This window comes from Saimiri boliviensis, chromosome 2, assembly GCF_048565385.1.
Source record: "Saimiri boliviensis isolate mSaiBol1 chromosome 2, mSaiBol1.pri, whole genome shotgun sequence".
Lineage (NCBI taxonomy): Eukaryota > Metazoa > Chordata > Mammalia > Primates > Cebidae > Saimiri > Saimiri boliviensis.
Window position 1 is genome coordinate 116,916,784 of NC_133450.1, and position 17,683 is coordinate 116,934,466.

The 17,683-nt window shown below is 39.8% G+C and overlaps 1 long non-coding RNA gene across 1 annotated transcript in view; it reads right to left on the bottom strand.

The window, feature by feature from the left end:
• Positions 1-11,205, bottom strand: part of LOC141582750 (uncharacterized) — a 260,745-nt gene extending 249,540 nt beyond the window's left edge. The window contains exon 1 of the long non-coding RNA XR_012515626.1: positions 11,098-11,205. This is a non-coding gene — a long non-coding RNA (uncharacterized LOC141582750). The remainder of the gene's footprint in view (positions 1-11,097) is intronic.
• Between the last annotated feature and the right edge of the window lie 6,478 nt (positions 11,206-17,683).

The window sequence follows — 17,683 nt, forward strand, 5'->3', positions numbered from 1 at the left end:
AAATATCTGATCCAGTGTTAATTACATTTTCAAAGCTAAGATAAGCAAAGGCCCCCGAGAAGCAATGATGAACGACCCCATGTCTTTGTTTCCCAGAAGCCACAGAAAATGGACTGCGAAAGAAGTAAACTAGAAGAAAGATCCAAATCAAGTTTCATCATGTAGATGTAGTAGAAGAGAAATGACTAGTTGGAAAAAAATATTCCCCATAGAGTTTGTTTGTCTCACCTCAGCCTGAAAGTACTTTCTTGGGGCTATCTCCTCTCACCCTCCAGATAGATTATATCTGCTCCTATCTACTCTCATCTGTACTTTCCCTCAGCTGCACTTATCACAACTGTATCTGTATAATTGTCAAGACCATCCCTTCTCCTCTGGCCCCAGTAGACTGTAGGTTTTTATGAGGCAGACATCATATCCTGGCTGTTCATCATTATATTTTCAGTTTTTCTCACTGACTCAACAAGACAGCTGCTCAAAACTTACTTGATGAATGAATAACGACTATTGCATGCAAGCCCTAGATGATGTAGAGAAGAAACAACAATATAATTGACTTTAAACACTAACACAGAAATAAGAGCTAAAATTAACGGAGAAAATACAATTTCTAAGTCTAGAGTTTAGGTTCACCTAGAACCATCACCACTGAGCCAACTTCCAGTTTCTGGTAGCACCTTTTATTTAGATCTAAGTCAGAGGGGGGGACCAAAGTTCTGCCAAGAAGCTTGCAGTCTTGCTCAGGATTGTTACCACGTTGAAGACCTAAAGAACTTCCTAAAATATTTACAACATAATTTAGATTCTTTGAACACAGTTTTCTTAATAATTTTTTAAATTATTGAATCCAGAATTGTATCTTTATTTAAAAAAGAATCAAAATTGAAGCTAGACCCAGGTATGTACGCAAATGAGTTACATTGTATAGGTTGCTTGACAAGCTAAACAATGTTGCAGCTAAACACGTATGTTGCAGCTAACAACACTCTAGGCATGCTATGAATTTATTGTGTCATATATGTTGCAATTATTGATTTATATAAGTATTACAATTTCTTTACTAGTTTAACAGATTTTTAGCTTGAAAGGGTCGTAAACTGAGAGGCTCACAGTAGTTTAAAGCTTGCAGCTGGTGAGATGAATTCTAAGCCAGAAGAAAGAGCAGGCGGGAGGCTCCTGCTGTTTTCTAAAGAGAGTGTCCCTGGGTGATACATCTGCTGTTGAAACATCAAAACACATTTCATTGTGGGATCCTCCAAACATACTTAATCCAGATTTCTTTGATTTTATGTGGCAAAATGAAAAGACATACACTTTGCATTTCCTATTATTAAAAAATGTCATACTCTCTAAGCAAATATTGACTTGGGTGGTAGGTAGAATAATGGCCCCTTAAGATGTCCATGTGCTAATCATTAAAACATGAATATGTTACCTTACATGGCAAAAGGGACTTTTCATGTGATTAAGGATCTTGGAACCAAAATATTATTCTGAATTAGTCAGGTGTGTCTAATGTAATCACAAGACGCATCATAAGAGGGAGGCAGAAGGATCAGAGTCTGTGGGAGACAGGAAGATGGATTCAGAGGTAGAAGTTGTGGCATTGCTGGAACGGCCACCAGCCATGAAATGCAGGTAGCCTCTAAAGCTAGAAAACGCAAAGAAGGAATTTCTCTCCTAAAGTGTTTAGAAGGAACTCAGTTTGCTTTCAGCCCTATAAAACCCATTTTTCGACTTCTGACCTATAGAAAGCAAGATAATTTGTGTTATTTCAAACCACTAAGTATGTGGTAATTGGTTACAGCACCAATAGAAAACTAACACAATTCACAATTATGTTGTTGACCACGATTGTCTCTAGCACTAATTTCTTTTGTGGGTATACTTTATTGTAGCACATTTTATTCTTAGTCTTACTTTAAGTAATTCAGTCCTTCCACATGACAAAGTGATCTGGGAAGTCAAGAAGTAGTGGTCAATAGTAAAACTACAAGTAGAATGTGGTTTGAATATTTACTGTATTTATGCTATACTCCATAGTCAACACTGTGTTATACTTTATTTACTGTATTATTCCACAATTTTGGTGCTATCAGGGCAGAAAAAAATATGTCAAGTTTTTTCCTTTGCCAAAGCTTACAACCTTGCTGGGAGACATGATAAATTCACACATGAAACAACTGTTTCATAGCAATGCATTCTGATGTGGGTGCTACCTATTTTCTGTGGCTTCTGTTAAACACTCTTGCAAAATATAATTACCATAGTACCAAATATAAGGGTTCCTAGAATATTCACCATAAAAAGGTAAGCAATTGCTATCCCAGTTCACAAAACCATATCTAACCTTTAAATCTCCTGAATAGAATTTGTCTATTTTTAATTTTAAAAAAAAATTGTGGGTGCATAGGTGTGTTCATTTAAAAGGTACGTGAGATATTTTGGTACAAACACGCAATATGTAATAATAACACAATGGAAAACTGGGTGTTCATCTCCTCAAGTGTTTATCCACTGTGTTACAAACAATCCAATTATACTGTTTTAGTTATTTTAAATGTAGAATTAAGTTATTATTGTGTACAGTCCCATGTTGTGCTATCAAATACTAGATCTTATTCATTTTTTCTCCTCTTTCCGTTTTACCTATTAACCATTCACACTCCCCACCAACTCCCACCACCCTTCCCAGTCTCCAGTAACCATGCTTCTATTCTCTATCTCCAGGAGTTCAACTGTTTTGATATTTAGATCCCACAAATAAGTGAGAACATACAATGTTTGTCTTTCTCTGCTTGGCTTATTCTACTTAACATAATGATCTCCACTTTCACTCATGTTGTTGCAAATGACAGAATCTCATTCCTTTTTATGGCTGGACAGCACTCCATTGTGTATATGTAGCACATTTTCTTCATCAGTTCAGCTACTGATGGACACTGAGGTTGCTTCCAAATCTTGGCTATTGCTAACAGTGCTGCAATAAACATGAGAATTCAAGTATCTTTTCAATATACTGATTTCCTTCCTCTTAGGTATATACCTAGGAGCAGAATTGCTAGATTGTTAGGTAGCTCTTATTTTGAGTTTTTTGAAGAACAGCTAAACTGTTCTCCATAGTGTTTTACTAATCTACATTTGCACCAACAGTATATAAGAGTTCCCTTTTCTCTACATCCTTGCCAGCATTTGTTATTGCTTGACTTTTAGAATAAAAGCCATTTTAACCTGGGTGAGATATCTCACTCTAGTTTGATTTGTATTTCTCTGATGATCAGTGATATTGAGCACTTTTTCATATGCCTCTTTGACATGTGTATGTCTTCTTTTGAGAAATGTCTATTCAAGTCTTTTGCTTGAATAGATAATTTAAAATTATCCAATTTTAAATCAGATTACTAGATTTTTTTACCTAAAGAGTTGTTTGAGCTCCTTATATATTCTGGTTATTAAACCCTTGTCAGATGAGTAGTTCACAAATATTCCTGTCACTTTGTGAGTTGTCTCCTCACTTTCTTGATTGTTTTCTTTGCTGCTCAGAAGTTTTTTAACTTGATATGATCTTGTTTGTCCATTTGTGCTTTGGTTGCCTGTGCTTGTGGGGTGTTGTTCAAGAAATCTTTGCCCTGGCCAATGTTCTGGCTTCAGTGCTGAATTTTACCAAATACATAGGAAACTAAACCCAATTATTTCACTCCAATTATTTTTAAACATAGAGGTGGAGAGAATACTTCTAAACTCATTTACCAGTTCAGTATTACCCTGATGCCAAATCCAGACAAATACATAAGAAAAAAGGAAAAACAAAACAAAACAAAACTACAGGCCAATATCCCTGATGAACACTGATGCAAAAATCCTCAACAAAATGCCAGAAAACTGAATTCAACAACACATTAGTAAGATTATTCATCATGACCAAGTGGGATTTATCCCAGGGATACAAGAATGGTTCAACAGACGCAAGTCAATAAACATGATACATCATATCGACAGGATGAGACAAAAACATAATCATTTCAATTGGTGATTAAAAAACATTTGATAAAGTTCAACATCCCTTCATGGTAAAAACCTCAAAAAACTGGATGTAGAAGAAACATACCTCAATATAACAAAAGCCATATAAGACAGACACATACATACTATTATACTGAATGGGGAAAAACTGAAAGCTTTTCCTCTAAGATCTGGAACAAGACAAGGATGCCCACTTTCACCACTGTTATTTAACATAATACTGGAAGTCTTAGCTAAGGCAATCAGACAAGAGAAAAAAATAAGAGCATCCAAATTGGAAAGGAAGAAGTCTAATTTTTCTTGTTTGCACATGGTAGTATCTTATATTTGAGAAACCTAAAGACTCTACCAAAAAACTGTTAAAAGTGATAAACAAACTTAGTAAAGTTTCAGAATACAAAACCAATATGTAAAAATCAATAGTATTTCTGTATACCAACAGCAAACAATCTGAAAAGGAAGTGAGAAGGTAAAATAAAATATCTAAGAGTAAACTTAGCCAAAGAAGTAAAAGATCTCTGATGAAACCCAAAAAACATTGATGAAAGAAACTGTAGACAACACAAAAATGGAAATATACTTATGTTCATGGTTTGGAAGAATCAATATTGTTTAAATGTCCATACTGTCCAAAGTGATATAGAGTTTCAGCATAATCCCTATAGAAATAAACAATGACATACTTCAGAGAAATTAAAGAAACAATCCTGAAATTTATGTGGAATCACTGAAGACCCAGAATAGCCAAAACTATCCTGAACAAAAAGAAAAAAACCTGGAGGAATTTTATTATGTAACTTCAAATTACACTACAGAGCTATAGGAACCAAGACAGTATGATACTGGCATAAAAACAGATACATAGACCAATGGAACAGAATAGAGAACCCAGAAATAAATCACACCTCTGCAGTGAACTCATTTTTGACAAGGATGCCGAGAACATGCATTGGGGGAAAAGTCAGTGTCTTCAATAACTGGTATTGAAGAAACCAGGTATCCATATGCAGAAGAATGAAACTAGACCCGTATCTCTCACTTTATACAAAAACCAATTGCAAAGGGACTAAAGACTTAAGTCTAAGACCTCAAACAGCTACAAGAAAACATTGAGGAAGCTCTCCAGAACATTGGCCAGGGCAAAGATTTCTTGAACAATACCCCACAAGCACAGGCAACCAAAGCACAAATGGATAAACGAGACCACATCAAGTTAAAAAACCTCTGAGCAGCAAAGAAAACTTGCTTTCTTATTCTTTAAATTGCATCATCAGTTTGTTTATTTGAAGTTTTCTGCATTTTTGAGGTAGGTGCCGATTGCTGTAAACTTTCCTCTTAGCATTACTCTCACTGTATTACATAGGTTTTCCTATGTTTTCCATTTTCCTTTGTTTCAATAAATTCTTAAATTTCACTCTTAACTTCTTCACTGACTCATTGGTCATTCAAGTGCATATTATTTAATCCTCATTTGATTGTATAGTTTCCAAAATTCCTCTTATTTATTTCTAGTTTTATTCTATTTTGATCAGAGAAGAAACTTCATATAATCTTAATTTTTTGAATTTTTAAAGACTTGTTTTGTGGCCTCATATATGGTCTATCTTTGAGCATAATCCAAGCCCTGAGAATAACATGTATTCTGTAGCCATTCTGTGTCACATAACATTACTTTTCTTTTTTATCTTTTTGTATTTCTGTACTATGCTCTGGAAAATATCTTTAATTTCATCTTCTAATACACTCATTCTCTCCCAAGTTGCTAAGTTCACTAGTAATAAAAATATTTATTAATCTTTAACTTATCTTTAACTTTTAATATTTTTATGTTTTTGAAATTGTTACTTGGAGATAGATAGATAGATAACTTGTCAATATCTATCTAAGACACATGTCAGATGCTTTAGAGGGGCAAAACAATAGGATATAGAAAAAAGAAGATTTATTAGGGGTAATTGGCTCACATGATCCTAAGGGCAGTTTCATGAAAGGTCATGTACTAGCTGGAGAATCAGAGAAGCTGGTGCCATGGCTCCCAGAGAAGCTGATAGGGTGTCCCAGTCCAAGTCTGAAAGCCTAAGATACAAGGAATCCAACAGTGAAGTCATGAATCTGAGGCTGAGGCCCTAAGGCCAAAATATAAAGAACCTTGAGTCTGATGTCCAAGGGCAGGGAGAGAAAAAGACATCTCGTACATGAGAAAAAAAATAGAGAGGAAGCAAGAGCAAGCTGAATATTCCCCTTCTCCCACCTGTTTTATTCTAGCCAGGCCCCCAGCTGATTTGATGGCACCCATCTACTTTAAGCATGGGTCTTTCTCTCAGTCCACTGACTCACATGTCAGTCTATGAACACTCTCACAGACACACCCAGCAACAAAGCTTCACCAGCCTTCTAGGCATATGTCAGTCCAATCAAGTTGACTCCTAATATTAGCCATCACAAACTCCTAAAAATTTACTTTTATTATTTTATGTTTGCAAATAGAAATATTTATCAATTTCTTCCATTATTTCCATATATAAGAGTGGGATGAAAAAATTTTACAACATACTCAGTCTGATAGTTGGTTCTTCCAGATTGTTTACTTACTTCCTCCAGGAAGACTTTCTTCATTGTCACCAGTAAGAGTGATGTTTCCTTCTAAAGTCACAAAGCACTTTTCTCTACCACTTAGACGGCGTTTAATTTTTACTGGTTAATTTTTTGGAGATATATATATATATATATATATATATATATATATACATACATACATGTCTTACTAGTAGCACTAGAATACAAACTTCACATATGCCATAGTCCTTAAAACTGTATGGCATGATAGTGCGTATTAAAAAAGTTTTATTTAAGTAATTGTTAAATCACTCATTTATAATTACAAATAGCAATTTAAAAATTCTCAAAGTGCTTATTTGTTGTTTGGAGATATCAGTTATTATGCTGAACTATTTTTCTTTTTTTTTTTTTTTTTTTTTTTTTTTGAGACGGAGTTTCGCTCTTGTTACCCAGGCTGGAGTGCAATGGCGCGATCTCGGCTCACCGCAACCTCCGCCTCCTGGGTTCAGGCAATTCTCCTGCCTCAGCCTCCTGAGTAGCTGGGATTACAGGCACGTGCCACCATGCCCAGCTAATTTTTTGTATCTTTAGTAGAGACGGGGTTTCACCATTTTGACCAGGATGGTCTCGATCTCTTGACCTCGTGATCCACCCGCCTCAGCCTCCCAAAGTGCTGGGATTACAGGCTTGAGCCACCGCGCCCGGCTTGAACTATTTTTCTTATTGACCATTGAGTGCTTCTATTTTATGTACCTAAATAGTAAGAAATAAATGCTTGCTTTTGTATTCATCCATTTTTTTGGATTAGACTATTGTATTAGTCCATCCTTGTAGTGCTATAAATAACTACCTGATACTGGGTAATTTGTAAAGAAAAGAGGTTTCATTGACTTACAGTTCCACAGGCTGTATAGGAAAAATCGCTGGGGAGGCATCAAGAAACTTACAATCATGGCAGAAGGCAAAGAGTAAGAGGAGGAGGAGGCCAAAGGAGGAGGAAGATAGTGAGGGGTAAGATACCACACACTTTTAAACAATCAGTTCTAATGAGAATTCACTATCATAAGAACAGCAAGAGGTAAATCCACCCCCATGATCCAATCACCTCTGAACAGTCTCTTTCTCAAACATTGAGGATTATAATTTGACCTAAGATTTGGGTTAGGATGCAAATCCAAACCATATTAGTCTGCCCTGGCCTATTCCAAGTCTCATGTCCTTCTCACATTGCAAAATATAATCATTCCTTCTCGACAGTCCAAGGTCTTAACCCATTTCAGCATTAACTCAAAAGTCCACAGTTCAAGGTCTCAGCTGAGACAAGTCAAGTCCCTTCTGCCTATGAGCCCATAAAATAAAAAACTAGTTAGTTACTTCCAAGAAGCAATAGGAGTACAGGTATTGGGTAAACATACTTGTTCTGAAGGAGAGAGATCAGCCCAAACAAAGGGACTACAGGCCCCATACAAGTCTGAAACCCAGCAGGGCAGTCATTAAGTCTTAAGCCTCCAAAATAATCTCCTTTTGACTATATGTCTCACATCCAGGCAACACTGATACAACGGGTGGACTTCAAAGGCTTGAGCATCTCCAACCTTATGGCTCTGCATGGTACAGCCTCCACTTTGATGGACTGGTGGATCTACCATTCTGGGGTTTGGAGGATGGTAACCCTCTTCTCACAGCTCCACTAGACAGTTCCCCAGTGGGAACTCTGTGCAGGGCTCCAATCCCACATTTCCCTTCTATAATACCCTAGTAGAGGTTTTCCATCAGGGTTCCACCCCTGCAGCAGACTCCTACCTGGACATCCAGGTATTTTCATGCATTCTCTGAAATCTAAGCAGAGGCTCCCAAGCCTCAACTCTTGCCCTCTGGGCACCTGAAGGCTTAACACCACATGGAAGCTGTCAAAGCTTATGGCTTGCACCCTCTAGAGTAGTGGCCTGAGATGTATCTGGGGCTCTTGTAGCCACACCTGGAGCTGCAACAGCTAGGATACAGGAAGCAGTGTCACAAGGCTGCATAGGACAGCAGGGCCCAGCCCACTGAACGGTTCTTCCCTCCTAGGCCTTCAAGGCTGTGATGGGACCGCCTGCCAGGAAGGTCTCTGAAATGCCTTCAAGGCATTTTCCCATTGTCTTGGCTATTACCATTCAGCTCCTCTTTACTTAAACAAATTTAAGCAACAAGCTTGAATTCCTCCCCTAGAAAACGGGTTTTCTTTTCTACCACATGGACAAACTATAAATTTTCCAAACTTTTACACTCTGCTTTCTTTATAGTTTCCAGTTTCCAATCACCTATGCTGTTAGAAGCAGCCAGGTCACAACTTAAACACTACACTAGTTACCCTAAATCATCAGTCTCAAGTTCAAAGTTCCACAGATCTCTAGGGCAGGGACAAAATGTCTCCAACTCTTTGCTAATGCATAACTGTGGGGGGTGCATGGCAACGTATTCAAACTTACATACAAGGCATTTGAGGTCAGGGTATTGAAAAATACTGAGGCACTGTGTGTTATTTGTACATGGGAATGAAACTCCTCGACCCTAAAAGCAGGACAGGGAGTGGAGTGTGTGGTGTGATAAGGACTGCTGTAAACAGCCTCCTAAGAATGCAGTTTCAGTGGGTACAAGGTCACAGGTGCCTCAGCAACCCACCTCAAATGACCATCATCTAGTCAAGGTTTGTAATTAACACAAGCCCTTTCAATAAATACGTGGTGGACAGATGCTGGGGCAGATTCTCTCTTAGGAGCTACCCGCTAGCCCTGCTCAGCTGAAACTGTCTGAGTACTTTGTTCTTGGCATTCACTGCAAGCTGTAATTTCTGCAGGTGGTGCCACCAACATGGTCACTTTGAATTTACACGTGAAGGAGAAGAGCCTATCAATTTTCCGGGAATCCCAGTAAGGGACAGTCCTGACTCCCATCTGGGGGATGAGACGCTCATGTAAAATATCAGGGGTTAGGTTTTCATGGGTCAAGAAACCAGCAAAGAGCAGAAAATATTTTTTAAAACAGTGCAACAGCTACTTAAGGCTATCCAGTGCACTACAGAACCTGGAGCTCTATACAAGCTTATGTTCTTAATTCAGCAGGAATGCCCTTGGTTTTCTGATAAAAGAAACGTTAGATTAGAGTTATGGGAGCAGGTAGGTCACTGCCTGAAAAGAGGATATGAGCAAGATCATTTTACTAATGTCACAATTTTGACCACCTGGGCACTGGCACGCTCTGTGTGGTATCCTCTTTATCTACCAGATTACAGAGAATCAGCCCACCCATCTTCTCCACCTGAAGAGAATTCAGGAGATTTAAGGAGAAGGAAAAACCGAAACCAGAACAAGAGGAACAGACTCCTCTCTCCCCTTTCTTTTCTTCTATGGGGAAGAAGGAAGAGATGTTTTCTAGTGAGGAGAAGAACAAACCGGAGCCTTTTCCTCCCCCTACAGAAAAGCCATTGCCCTCCTTTCCTTCAGCCTTAAAGGGACCTGCATCTGTTGGCCCCATTTAGGCAACAGCACCTCCCATCTCCTTTTAGGAGACTGGAGGCTGCCCAAGGGACAGTTCTTGGATAAGACCCCCGGTCAGTGAACATCTATGTGACCACCTGGCCACATCCCGTTGACCAGCTTCCCTGCTGGAGGGCTGCCTCCAGGAGGGAAGGAAAGTGGCTGATTATGATTGTCTTCCTAGCATGCAAGTTCTCACTTCAGACTTCCAGCATCGGCCTTTCTGGCCTTGTGTTTTTTCTGTTTCCCTGGCGTACAGGGGAAAGTTGCATGCTGCCGCCTGGGTTTTATCCCAGAAAGCTCTGGCTTTCTTGCTGCCCACAGAGGCCCGGGGCAGGAGAGTTGCTAAGATGCCATAGAGTGCCCATTTGGTCTTTGACAGTCTAGACAAGTTGCCCCTTTCTGGGTTTGTGGTGATGGATGAGAGACCAAGAGGTGCAAACTGAGTCCTCAGGTGGCCGCAGGCAGCTCCAGCCCGGTCCTGAGGATCCTCTCGCCATGGTCACGTGCCTTAGTAACTGCCCAGAAAGAGGCCTGCTGCCTGCTGCTTTTCCTACTTCTGCCCTTCCCTGCCACCCCTCGCATGTCTCAACTGACCAGCAATTCCTTGTCTTCCCTGCCCCCCTAGGTAAAGGTCTAAGAAACAGTGCATGCGCACCCCCAATTTTACTGCCTAAAGTGGGCAGAGGGGTGTGGAGCAGCCTAGAGTACAGAGCTCTGGGGGGGAAGCCCGCTAATGAGGGGCGCTCTCCCATAGCCATATGTTAAATGCTAACTAGGCCGAGGTGAGCGAGCTCTGCCAGCTACTGTCATCGTCAGAAGATAGACGCAGGAGTAAGGAATGTTTGTTTCATTATTTTATAAAATGTTTAAAACATACTGTGGCTGGGAAACTTTAAAGCAGACCCTGTGCTGCATGTCTGCTCCTCCCCTGAGCCTCTCTGCTTGGGGGTAGTAAAAATAGTAATAAAAGCCTAGTAAATTTTCAGTCCCTTACCTGATAGGGTTGGCTCCAGGCTTAGGTGGTCTGGAGGATGAGGGGAGAGGTCTTCTCCCAGCTCGTTACCCTCTTGCCTCCTGCTTCCGTGATTACACACGCGCCTTCCCACCTGCTCATTCTCCAGCCTCTTGCCGCGACTGTGGTCTTCCTTCCTTCCTCTCCGGGTAAGGGCAGCAACAGGTGGCAGGCGGTTATTAAGAGAGGCTGCCTAAGGAGCCAGAAGCAGGTGGGACGAAACCAGCCACAGCCCTACTTTCCCGAGCTCACTTCTAAGCCATTTCAGCTAAAGGCTAATGCATGAAAATAGCCAGCACCTAAAGGCGTTTTTTAAAGTTTTTTGGGGTGTGTGTGTGTGTGTGTGTGTGTGTTTTTCTTTTTGAATACTTAAGCTAACTCAATGCAGGTTTGTTATCCTGGTGACTTACAGTAGCATTTTAATGACTTTCAATGTCTAAAATATGGGAAAAATTACTTAAAATACCCATCCCTTCCATGCCTTAGTTTAGCAGGTAGGCTTTATCTTTTGCCATTTCTGTATTTTATGTGCTATGTGCCTGTCTCATAACCCCTCTAAACACACACAAAAGACTACAAATTTAGTTGCTTCTCTTCTCATAAAGAGGCACCAACGTTGCGTTCAATTATCAAGATATAACCCTGCTACTCTTTTTCTACTGTTAAGCAAGAAACAATTTTGTACTCTCTTAGCTTGTGATCTTAATTGGCAAGTAGCAATGGCTGACCTTTTTGGTAATACCAGCTTTCGTATACCAGCCTCCAAGCTCCTGAACTTTTACAAACTGCCTGTTCAATTTGTATCTATTGTTGTCTCTGAGCCTTTGTTTCATGCCACCACTGTCTTTACAGAGGGCTCAAGAAAGACTAAAAAGACAGCAATAGTGTGGCAAGATGCCAAGCAAAACTGGCAACACAAAATCCAGGAACTTTTTAAAATTATGCAACAGGCAGCGTTAGGTGCCCTAATAATGGCCTTAGAAACTTTTCCTCACCAAGACATAAATATCGTCAGGCACAACATCTATATGATCAGCAAACATCTATAACATTGGGTGGCCACATCTCCTCGACAAACTTCCTTGCTGGAGGGATGCCTCCAGGAGGGAAGGAAAGTGGCTGATTTTGTTGTCTTCCTAATATGCAAGCTCTCACTTCCTACTTCCAGCATCAGACTTTCTGGCCTTGTCTTTGTTCTGTTTCCCTGGAGTATAGGGTAAAGTTGCAGGCTACCTCCTGGGTTTTGTCCCAGAAAGCTCTGGGACAAAAGTGGCCTATCACAAAAGTGATAGTTAGTTATTCTTCTTATGTGGGGTGTAGCTTTACTCATTTAGATCTTGCGTATGTGAAGGGCATTACGGATGAATCTTTACTAACTCTGTTTCTTGCAGCACAAGAGCTCCTCTGTGCCCATCTTCACTCTCCTTATATCACCCCTATTTGCTCTCATTCTAGGTTACCTGGTCCCTTATTAGAAGGAAAAGCTCGAGCTGATGCTCTGGTACAACCACAAATGTGGTTTGCAGACTTTCCTGCATTTTTTGCGAGCTCAGACTGATCATGCTTTTTTCCGTCAGAATGCTCCCAATCTTAAACAACAGTTTCATGTAACACTTGCTCAAGCGCACATGATCATTAAAACTTGTCCTGATTGCCAACGGCATTCTGTCTCTTCTTTTTCCTTAGAATTGGGGTCAGCCCATGAGATCTCGTGCCTAATGCTCTCTGGCAAACTGATGTTACTCAGTATCCACCCTTTTGACATTTTTAATTTCTCCACGTTACTGTGGATACTTATACAGGTTTGACACATGCTACCCCCCAGACAGGAGAAAAAAACTAAAGATGCAGTTGCTCATTTGTTTGAATCTATTATGATTTTAGGCTTTCCACAAACTATAAAAATGGATAATGGACCTACTGTCTTAGTGCTCAATTTACATATGCGTTGCAACTTTGACACATACATACAATATAAAACAAACATCCCTTATAACTCAACAGGTTAGGCCATTGTTAAATGAACTTGTTAAACTCTTAAAGTGTATCTTAATAAACACAAAAGGGGGAATATGGGGCTCTCTCCTTAAGACAGGACTTGTCATTGGAGAAGCAACCAACAAGGACGGTGATGACACGGAAGGCATCTGACATTATCCAAGGACGGTTAAAGAAATTGGATCAGCAAGCAACTATCCAGCTTGCTGCCATGGAAGCCCCAGGAACTGCAGAGAATCAGTTTCTTGTGTATCTGGTGGTAACTGGGGAAACAACTGAGAAAGTAAGACAGACATGGATGTTAGGGTGACTGATAATTCTTGTTCTTTGCCAAGTGGGATCAGCTCAAGAACATGTTTATTAGAGTCATGTTCTGAGTCTGCCTGTTTTTAATGTTATTACATGATGGGATGCTGACCCATCTTTGTCATCTAATGATACTTCTTCAACAGGAGGTGAATGGATGCCCCCATGGTACCCCTTAACTGAAAATTCCAGATGGATTAAACTTAATGGCTCCTTGACTTTATTGCCTAGTAATCCCCCTCTTTGTTTTTCCACAATAGCACATAAGTTTGTGACTCTCTTTCCTCAGGCATATCTGTACTATCAGCCTAAAAAGGACGGCAAGTTTGCAAATTTGACCTTTATTTCTACTGTTAACACTAATCTTACTGAGGTCTCTAATGAAGCTACAGAAGGGCCTGGTCTTCCTATATGCCATCCTAGTAGGGACTGATGATATAAGTTTGAGGTCATCCGTTGGCCTCTGTACAGACAACGTACGCTGCACCAAGGGCCTCTGATCATGGCACTTTACTTGATTGGGATCCTCATGGTTATCTTGTGTCTGCAAATCAGACAATTGGGTTTGGGAGTCCCTCCAATAGTTCTATCACCTGGTGGGAGTATGGGCTATCAAGACCAATATTAAAACTAAAGGCAAACAAGCTTTAAGCCCCGCTTGTACCCAGATTTGGAGACGGGTTCTTTCACATGGTGAGTACATTACTACTGATGGCAACTATACCCTCTCTTTGCACAATAATGTTACTGATACAGTCCTGATTTGCATCACACACCCTTCCGTACTTTTGTATGGGCAAGGTGTTCCTAATATAGAGCAGAATCAATCCTTTTATAGTATTAAATTCTCTTCTAGTAGCTGGTATGCTACCTGCTTGTCTCATCAAAACGTTGCACAGTTCAATATAACCAGTCATGATCTTAAAAGAGTGTGTAGAATCGTGGTTGCCTGTAAATTTAACCTGGAATTGGGAAGGAGATGCCACCTCGCAGTTATTTAGAAAAGCACATCTGCAGGGGTATATCACAACCATTTGTCTTCTCAAATTTCCACTTTTGAGCATGAATTAAAAAGACAACTTGAAAAACAGTTGCAGCAATTACAAACAAGTATCTTTCAACAATTACAAGAAGGCTTTCAATGGTTAAACCTGAACTCTTGGTTAAACATACACATTTGGCGATGGCCGTTATGCTTACTCTTTTTTGTATCTGTTTGCTCAGCATCTGCAGATGGCTCTGTGCTGCCACCCAACACATCTATAACCAGGGATCACAAAAATCTATGATTAGTGAGTATATGCTTCATATGAGAATATTTCTACTTTTTCTCTAAGTATTGAATAGCCAATATTTATATTACTTTAACATTTTCACTTCATTCATACATAGTGAACTGTATCCTAAATGGATGGGTAAACAGATTGTAACCTGCTCTTGAGCCAATCACTGAGTTTCAGCCAATAAAAGGCTGCCAGTTATTTAAACTGTGTTCAAATAAAGCAAATGCCAAGCTGTACTCCATCCAGCTGTTTCTGTGCCTCACTTCCATTTTCTATATGTTACCTTCCTTTTTCTGTCCATAAACCTTCTTCAATCATGACGCAGGCCAAAGTGTCTCTGAACCAATTCTGATTCAGATTCTTTTTTTTTTTTTTTTTTGAGACGGAGTTTCGCTCTTGTTACCCAGGCTGGAGTGCAATGGCGCGATCTTGGCTCACCGCAACCTCCGCCTCCTGGGTTCAGGCAATTTGGTTCAGATTCTTAAATACATCTTTTCTCAGTTAAGCTCTGTTAAATTTATCTAAGGTTTTCCTTACATAAATATATGTGTGTGTGTATGTGTGTGTGTGTGTGTGTGTGTGTGTGTGTACATGTGTGTATATATATGAATTTCTGTCTGGTATATACCTAGGAGTGAAATTGCTGAACCATGCATTCATAAATTACGGCATTCTTTTCAACTACAGTAAGTTTGCTAGCTGATCCTATTTTTAACATGCAAAACTCAAATAAACACCCTCTTCTCTGCCAAGGCCAAGGAACAGGTTGCAATTCTAATTAATTGAAAATAAAACATTTAGTGAGAAGACAGCTTATGAAGAGGTAAGAGTTTAATGTCAGAAAGTGAGTAATGGGTACTATATCAGTCAAGGCTCAATCAGAAAAGCAGAATGGCTAGAATACAGATGGACTGATTGATAGATTTATTACAGGGATTTGCCTTTGTGCAATTATGAGAGCTGGCTAAGTAGTCTCTGAAGGCTTTTGTCCTGTCTAAAACTAGAGCTGGACATCCACAGAGCAGCACATGGGGAAGGGAAATGGATTTCATGTGGTGAAAGCAGGAAGAAGCTAAAAACCACAAGCATGAGTTGGAGCATATTATAATGACAGGCTGAAACCCATGTCAGTTCTCATGGCCTGTGACCTTGATGGCTTAGGTTTCCTGCAGAAATTGGGCCCTTCATCAGTAGTTAAATATGTACACACCTGGCTGAAGAATCTAGAAGCCAAAGGATAATCCCAGGTAGGTGAAGCCAACAGATAAGCCACAAGTGTGTGAGGGTTAAAAAATGGCTGATGCTTTTCTCTCACCAGTTGCTCCCTAGTGCCCTTCTACCCAAGCTTGAGATGCACAGAGAAGAGTTCAGCTCTCTATGTTGAGGCATTACCAAGCCACCACAGGTGAAAATTGAGAAAGTGAAAATAATTGGGTTAGCTGCCCTTTAAGAAACAGAAATATAGCTTGGGCAACAGAGCAAGACCCTGTTAAAGAAAAGAAGAAAGAGGGAAGGAAAGAAAGAAAGATAAAGAAAAAAAGAAAGAAAGAAAGAGAGAGAGAAGGAAGGAAGGAAGGAGAAAGAAAGGCAAGAGAAAGAGAAAGGGAAAGAAAAAGAAAGAAAGGAAAGAAAGAAAGAGGAAGGGAGGGAGGGAGGGAGGGAGGGAGGGAGAGAAGGAGGGAGGAAGGAAGAAAATTTCATAAAACTCACAAGCTGAAGAAAGAGTCACTCTTTTTCAGAAGTAAAAATAAGACTTCTCCCTCCCCAAACTTCGTGAACATATTTTAGTCTTCCTCATTCTCCTTCACATTCCTGCAGCATTTAATACTTAACCAATCCCAATTATTAAGGCTGTTGTCTGGTTTCGTTTTGCTTTTGTTTTTTTGAGATGAAATTCACATAACAAATACTTCAGTGGCATCTAAAACAATCAGTTTTTTGCAAACAAAATCTCTAAGTAATTACAAAAAAAATTCATCACCCCAAAAGTAAACTCCCTTAACCAGGCATCCCCAAACTTTTTACACAGGGGGCCAGTTCACTGTCCCTCAGACCATAGGAGGGCCCCCACATACTGTGCTCCTCTCACTGACCACCAATGAAAGAGGTGCCCCTTCCTGAAGGGCGGCAGGGGGCCAGATAAATGGCCTCAAGGGGCCGCATGCAGCCCGCGGGCTGTAGTTTGGGGACGCCTGCCCTTAACCACAATGCAGGTGCTAGCCATTTCCCCCACTCCCAACTCCTGGCAACCAACAGTCTCCTTTCTGTCTCTATGGATTTACCTGTTCTGAATATTTCACATTAATGGAATCATACAATATGTAACCTTTTGTGCTTGGCTTCCTTCTGTTACCATAATTAAGCTTTATCCACATTGTAGCATGTACCAGTATTTGATTCTTTCTTGTAGCTGAGTAATATTCTATCATACGTAAGTGCCACAGTTTGTTTATCCATTCGTCCATTAGTCCTCATTTGGGTTATTTCCATTTTTTGACTATATGTACTTATTTGCGGCCACTTGTTTTTGACTATCAGTTCTTTCCATTTAAAGTAGGAAGATAATTAATTTATAAGCATACACCACTCAAATAGCAAAATTTTTTAGCTTGTGTTACAATTAGCTTTAATAGGTTAATTTTAATCTAATGAAGCTGGGTTATAGCCAATGGGATATGAGAGGAAGTCATATATGCAACCTCTAGGAGGCATCTTACAGGGAAAGACAATATTGTTCTATTCTTCCTTCTAATTTCAAAAGTTCACCCCAAGAGCCCTGAGCTTCTCTTACCCTAATTAAATTCCTTTCTGCTTGTCACTTACGGCCATTTTATTTACTGAAGATCTTATTGGATTCTGAGAGTATTTCTGACATAGTACCACCCTGAGATTGGAGAGTATCATTCAGGCAGCTCTACAGGCTCTCATTTCAGTCCTTCCGCAATCTTCTACGTAGTTTAGTAAATCTCATTTTTCCATAC